Source organism: Arctopsyche grandis, chromosome 6, assembly GCF_051622035.1.
Source record: "Arctopsyche grandis isolate Sample6627 chromosome 6, ASM5162203v2, whole genome shotgun sequence".
Lineage (NCBI taxonomy): Eukaryota > Metazoa > Arthropoda > Insecta > Trichoptera > Hydropsychidae > Arctopsyche > Arctopsyche grandis.
In genome coordinates this window covers 8,849,843-8,857,604 of record NC_135360.1, presented here as the reverse complement: position 1 = coordinate 8,857,604, position 7,762 = coordinate 8,849,843, and positions in this window count along the sequence as shown.

Sequence of the window (7,762 nt, the reverse complement as noted above, 5' to 3'; positions counted from 1 at the left end):
GATATTAAATAGAATACAGAGGAATTAACATTTGTCTAGTCAGTCGCGGTTATGGTTTAGTCAGCACGATATTGTTGTGCGCGGCTTTGTCCGGGTTGCCGTACATGTGCATATAAATTTTAGATTTTAATAATCAGATCAATACCTATACAGATATAAATTGTAGAAGAGAGGAGAAGAAGACTCAAATCTCTAACTATGTATGTTACAATAATTATAAGGATACATAATTGATACTTGAAAGTCTTTAGACCAACTCTAAGTTGATAAGCTTTTTTATGAACCTTTAAATTAAATATGTACAATTTCTTTGTCCATATTTAATATCATGCCTGAAGACAGTTAAACCAATAGCTACACTTTTTTCAGGCATCTTAAATATTTTCAAGAATGTTGTGATCATATAACTAATAATCCTGGAAAATTAGGTTGTTTGTCAAATTCTGTAAGAATTCAAGAGTACAACCTTTATTTCAAATCTGTCAAAGTGAATCTTTCTGTTATTGCTGTCTCTATAGTTATCAACAATAGCCAAAAATATATACCTATACTTAAGATTTGACATGGAGAAAGAAATTGTACATATTTAATTTAAAGGTTCATAAAAAAGCTTATCAACTTAGAGTTAGTCTATAGACTTTCAAGTATCAATTATGTATCCTTATAATTATTGTAACATAGCTAGAGATTTGAGTCTTCTTCTCCTCTCTTCTACAATTTATATCTGTATAGGTATTGATCTGATTATTAAAATCTAAAATTTATATGCACATGTACGGCACCCGGACAAAGCCGCGCACAATAATATCGTGACAACAATATTTTGACAAGCACTTAATATAGGATTCATAACTTGGCGTTAACAGAAATAAGTTATAAGAACTTCAATCGATGGCCCTATTTCCTTAGACGATCCTTCCAAGAAAGCTACGATCATTTCAAAGTCTAAATTTCAATAAACCCCATCCAGGACGACGCCGGGCTATTTAAAGCCATAACGTATATTCTCATATCACAAACGTTTAAAAGTGTTAGGTATGCTCAGCGGCTATAATAGATCCGACCCTTCAACCGAAGGATATTTTCAAGTGATATTACCACTACGGATATTTATTATGTTGCGTTCCTTTATTGGCCCTTTATGCCTAGAAATAGATCGCCGATGACGTGCCATATAAAACGTGTGAAAAATGTCCCCGAAGCCTCCATCAATTCGCCTCCATCTCGGAAACGAGATGTGTCGCCATTATCGCAATAAATCCGGGAAAACTCCACCCACCGCCCACTTCCACCAATCTTTCAACCGTGTCCTTACGATATCGATCAAATTACGCAGGTGATTTAATTTACTAGCCACCCAGCCTCCCTGCGGAATCGAGATCGATAAAAAATAAAGTCGCCCCGAATATTACGCAATCAACGTACACGATTCGATCGACGATTCGGCACGAAAGAGCCGATGTGGGGGTGTAAAATTTTACCGCGCGCTATTTTTCCACGTTTCGCAATAAATTTCTCCGCTAAAACAGTACGTAGTGCGAATTAAAACGACAGGAGGAACGTGCAAAATGAAGCTTTTGTCTTGTGTGAGAAATTTCAGCGGAAAAAGTTTCGGCGTAGATATAAATCTCGCGCATAATAGCCGAACAGCATTGTTCCAAATTGCAATTATTCCGTTTTGTATAGCGACATTTATGCGCTGAAATCTCAAAAACGACTCGCGAAATTTTAATTACGGAATTATAATGTTGCGAACATGTAGACGCCTAGAACCAGCGGCGTAGATTAGTGGTTAGTATATTATGCTTAAAAGCAGAGTGGTCACGGGTCCCACTAGAGTCCTGCTGCTGGCCAGACCTTGGTTTGTGACTCCAGGTCGATCGTTTCTTATCAGAGTCGGCCATTTTTTCTGATTTTCATTGAAACGGTTCTGTAAAAACTGCCATCTCGTTTCCTATCTGTCTTGCTAATCTCAAGTTATTCAGCGTCTTGAAGTTCGCCAATTTGATTATAAAATGTTGCAAAAATTTCTCCATATATGTCACTGTGGATGTTTGTGTGATTTTGCATTGTATAAAATGCTAATGTATATTAATTTTATTTTATCTGTTTGTTATTTTGTGTAAACTATAATTGGCCAGATTGCTTGGTGTATGAACAAACTAGTGTGTTCGTGAACGGACGAAATATATACTTGAACTGTCATATATTATATGTTTATATACAATCGGCAACAATTTATTTAAATGGTCAGGTTTTTTCACAAAACGGTCAGTATATGTTATGAAAATTAAACAGTGTAATCTATTTTTTGACAAACAGTCGCTGACCGATAATGTAACTTACTGATCATCTATTAACTGACCAAGTTAAACTAAATTACTGTCCAAATACATACAGGCCTACACTGTATCATAGTATTCTAATTCAGACCATAGCCCTTAAATCTTTTCTTGGAAATATTTTAATACTTTTTTTAATAATTTTTCTCTAATTTTCACCCATCCGAGAAACGCCGGTCAATTTAGCTAGCACTATATAAAAAACCAAAATATACGATTTTAAGACTTTATGCCATGAAATTAATTTTAATTTAAGGTTATTGTAAAAACAAATGACGACTCCCAATTTGAATACGTACCTTTAAATTATAGTATTTTACACATTTTTCACTACTCAATTAGAAATTAATTCAAAAAGCCTACTCATTCCTAATTATATTTGAAAGTATGGATTTTAAAAAAAATATATTAAAACAAAATAAAAATATTTTCTCCCTTAAAAAAATGAATAACAAAATAACAATAGCGAAGACATGCATTTCCATATACAATATGTACCTTATGTATATAAAATTAAATTAGTTTACTTTTTAGATTGGAAAAAAATGTTTGTAATAAATATATTGTATAATAGAAACGATCAAAATATTATGTGAAGCGCAAAAATTGTTTAAGAAATTCACAATTACATGGAACCTACAATAATATTATATCGCAATTTAATATATGTACATATTATATTAACAACATAATTGTATTAATATAAAAAAAAAAAAAATTAATTTATAATCAGAGTTCACTCGTCACAACGATCCGACAGGGCTTCCCAACACGAGCAGGGCTTCTAATTGAACCTCTCGTAATCTTTGCGTTTAAAAAAAAATAAAATGCAAAACCAACACCATTCACACCCACACCGCATAAATACTTTATTAATTCCAACAATACACCCGCCACCCTCGCATGTACATACGTATTCTGCGTTTTCACGTACACGTTATATTAACCCTTTCTCCGCTAATCCCGGCTCGTTTTGTTCGGCGAGATCCTCGTTAATCAGACGTTCGTTTGCGTCAAGAGATGATTGATTGTGTCGAGTATTTAATACCGGCTTATACACGACGATCCTTCTGAAAATTTCTCTCTCCCTCGTCGTGTTTTTACTTTATCTCCCACTCCGAGCATGAGTATGTACTTCCTTGTGTTATATATATGTTACCGAAGGTAGGCACCTAATACGTTTCTACTTCGGTTGACCGTGAAAATTGCCAAATCGGAAATACGCAACTGCAAACGACGCAAAGAAAAATCGCCCTTGTTAATCCACCGTTAGAGATGAAAAATAAATAGGTAAAAGAGGAAAATATTTCCCACGCGAAAAAAAAGCGTTTCGAATTTACGAATGCGTATATGTACATATGTATGTATCGTGTTTTTTACCTCAAGAAGGCCCATTTTAATAATACTATTGGGTAGGTTTTAAGGAGTGGCAAAGTCATGCAAAGCATGAGGGCCCAGCCTGACAGGGGGTCCAAATCTATATATGAATGTACATATGTAGATACATTAAATATAATTTAACATTTTACGACGCAGAAATGAGAAAAGGTATATTTGGATCTTTTTTGAACACAAAAAGCCACATATTGGGGTTTAGTGGGATAATTAATCACATAATGCCATTGTTAAAAAAACTTTCTTGGAAATATATCCATAATTTTTTATAAGAAAGACAAATTTTTAAAGTCAGTGAGCTAAACTAAAATTATTTTTTGTAGAACTATTATACTATGCAAATATGCATCAACAAACAACTTGAATTATTTCATCTCATATTTTTAAAAATCACGTTAATAGGGAGGGGTGGTTTGCATGAGGGGGTGATAAATTTTGCACGAGGGCCCGAAAGTCCTGGTTTCAAAATTGATATTACCACTAGTCTATTTTTACTTTATCTATGTACGTAGTAACAATAGATGAAGTTTTTTTCTACTGATACTACCCAAAATATGATAATTTGAATGCAAGTTGATTTTTTTAAATTTAGAACAAAACGCTAATCGACTGGTTTCTATGGATTAGACGAAAATTAGAGTCAGCACTTGACATCCTTTTTGGGATTTTTTATGTTCAAATTAAAGTTATACACTCAAGGAAACTCTCAGGGACTTCTATTTTCAAATTAATCACTGGAACTTAAATAAAATGATAATTTTCTGAAATTAACATCCATTGCGAACGCGAGCTTTGTATGACTTTAGAGCAAAACGCTGACTTTGAATTCTCTTTATCGGTCAAAAATTAATCATATTCGACCCAAATAAAGTTCAATGGGTGAATATTGAGCGTTTATATATTTTTTAATAGTGAAAAAATCAATAAATAAATCGATCAATTGGAGGGACAGAACATTGTTTAAAATCAATGACATTTTTTATTAAACGTTTCCTAAATACAAAAAAGTTTTCCACTAGGTCTATCGATGAAAATCCGAAACTCGCGTTTTTCGCCCTAGCCATAGATATTATATTGAATTTGAATTCTCAATTATAGAAACACTCCGAAGAGGGTTAATTCTCAATCGAAATAGACTTGGGTTCTCAATTTATTCGGTCTTTTGGCGAGCTTCGCTAATTGCCTTCAAGTTTGAGGTCCGAAATTACTACCCTAATCTAATTCGAGGGGGAACCCAATTTTTACACAAAGTAGTTAATGTCGGGCCCTTGTGTTGCCTAATTCAATTAACAACAATCGATAGACCGGCCGTTAAAATTAAATTTTGACGTCGAAATTTGCATGCTTGCGAACACGCATAGTAGTGGCTAAATAGACGAAAATAAACAAAAAGACTCTTACCACATCTAACAAACTCTAAAAACACTATAAATTTCATGATGTTGAACAAACTTTTCCAAGAACCACCCACCCTTTCGTCAAAAAATATATTAAATATATATATAGAAGAACGGCAAATTGCACCGCAGATGATATTTTTATCAAAATAACGACATAGTTAGTTGAACTCCCATACAATGTACATATATGTATGTATATGTGACCTTATGAGTACAAAAGATTATCTAATATCATATTTAACTTTTTATTTTTAAGCAAAAACTATTTAAGATTAAATACACATACATAAGCCCAATATTCAGTTCCAAAAGCACTATTTTTGTTTGATTTAATTCAGAAATAGTTATAACTTCTATCAATTCGATATTTCCAGAATCTTGGAAAAACAGAATGAACGTATTAAACACCGGTAGTATTTTTAAATATTGTTAAACGCAAAACATTACATTTAATGTATTGCGATAAACATATGTACATACATATGTCTCGAAATGAAGAAAAGTGGACTTATGTCAAAATTAAATTACAACGGCTCATATAATGATGACCATAATGAAGTAATTATGTAGTTGTACGTAGATACATTTTTTTTCATCGAGAGATTCATCATTGTGAATTATATATGTATGTATGTATTAAACATTTGTTACTATCATTGATTTACAAGAACATTGAATGCAGGAATTTACAAGTACGTTAACCCAATGTAGTCCAAACTCATCAAACTTGCGAAATATCCAATGTATTTATTATAAATGTGCACAAAGCGGACTTAAAGTGTATGCATAATAAATAATATTCAAATTCTCGGGAAACACCAGCAGGTATTGCTAATAAATTCAACATTAATGCGAGACCGTTCGCATCAAAATCGCATCTCGTCGAATTTTAAAAATAAAAACGAAAAAAAATCAGCTAAGAGCAAATCTACGGAGATTTTTAAAAAACAATAAGTTAAACGACGAATAAACGGGGCCGATTTTTAATAAAAATGCTTTTAAAGTCAAAAGAGGAGAAAAAAAAATACGATGAAAAAAAATAGAAACGTTTCTACAAATATTTGCACAATTTATTTATAAAATGTTAATTGAGAGAGATTAAGAGAGGCGCGTCGAATTTACGCGAAAAGAAACTCGATCACAATCGACGATAATTTCCAAGTCAATAAACGTCGAATAATTATTACAAAAGGGCCAGGCAAATTACCCGGCATTGACCGGACAAAGAGAACGGTTTACATTCCGATTCAATGCACCACTCTAAACTCAAAGACGCGATAATTCAAAGTGAATACATTAAGGACTAAGCAACAATGCTTAAATAAATACACAGATTCAGAATCGACCTCACATTCAGAGAACACAACTCAAACTCAAACCATGCTATCTAAATATGAACACAAAATATTATATATAATTCATAATATTATAGACAATAAAATAAATATATATATATATATATATATATATATATATATATATATATATATATATATATATATATATATAATACTAGCCGAACCTGGCATGCGTTGCAATGCCACAATAACGCGTGCAATTCCCGTTCCCGTTCTTGTTCTCGGTATCGTTCCCGTTCCCGTTCCCGTTCCACAGACATAGATATATTTGTTGATGTGGGCCATCCGCTGTGTGTTTGTGGTAAAGCCCTGAATTCTCAGTACATTCGAGTGCGAGGTAGGCGTGGCGCTACTATTGTATTGATTATTGATAGCTTTACTTTCGCGTCAGTAAAATCGTAATTGCGAATATTATTATTAAGAGGTTTTTTCCCGTTTTTTTTTTCACAGTAATCTTCCCGGACATGCATACAACAAATCCTGAAAGTTCCATCGTAATCGATTCAGTAGTTTAGGAGCCTATTCGAGACATAAATACAGACATTCAATTTCATATATATACATAGATACATAAAAAAGAACGCGATGTACATATGTATGTACATATGTTGGTATGTGCGAGTGCATCGACAAGTATAGAGATTTCAAAAAATCAAATTTTAGAATACCAGGAGTATACGTTACTAGTGTTGTACCCAACTAAATACCATCGCATGCGTGTTGGTATATTAAGTTATTAAATAAAAAAATAAAAAAAATAAATGTGTCGGTCCTGTGTTCGAACCGCACGTGGGCGATTTTTTTTCAAATACCTTTTAAATATATTTAATTTAATATTTATAATTAATTGTTTAATATGAAATAAAAATGGGAAAAAACTATCTACCTACCTACATATATACAATATAAAATTCCAATAGAAAAATTAATTAATTAATTAAATAAATTTTCAATAGGTAGCGCTAAATTCTCAGAGACTGATTTGTCTAGAGGAAACATTGGTAGCAAACAGTATATATAGAATATTGTGTTGATCTGCTATTATGTTCGTATTATATCATATGTATTCGTAAGTTTTGTTTGCAGAGTTTTTACATATGTCGAATTGAAACGATTATTATAGTAGGGCGAGTGTTATCTCAGATATACAGACACACTGACACACAGACTCACAGACAACATAGGGATGTGGCGTATCAATCGATGGTGTCGAGGAGACACGGAGAAGCGGGGAAGTGAGGACCTGAGCGTCTGAATGTGCTCCTGA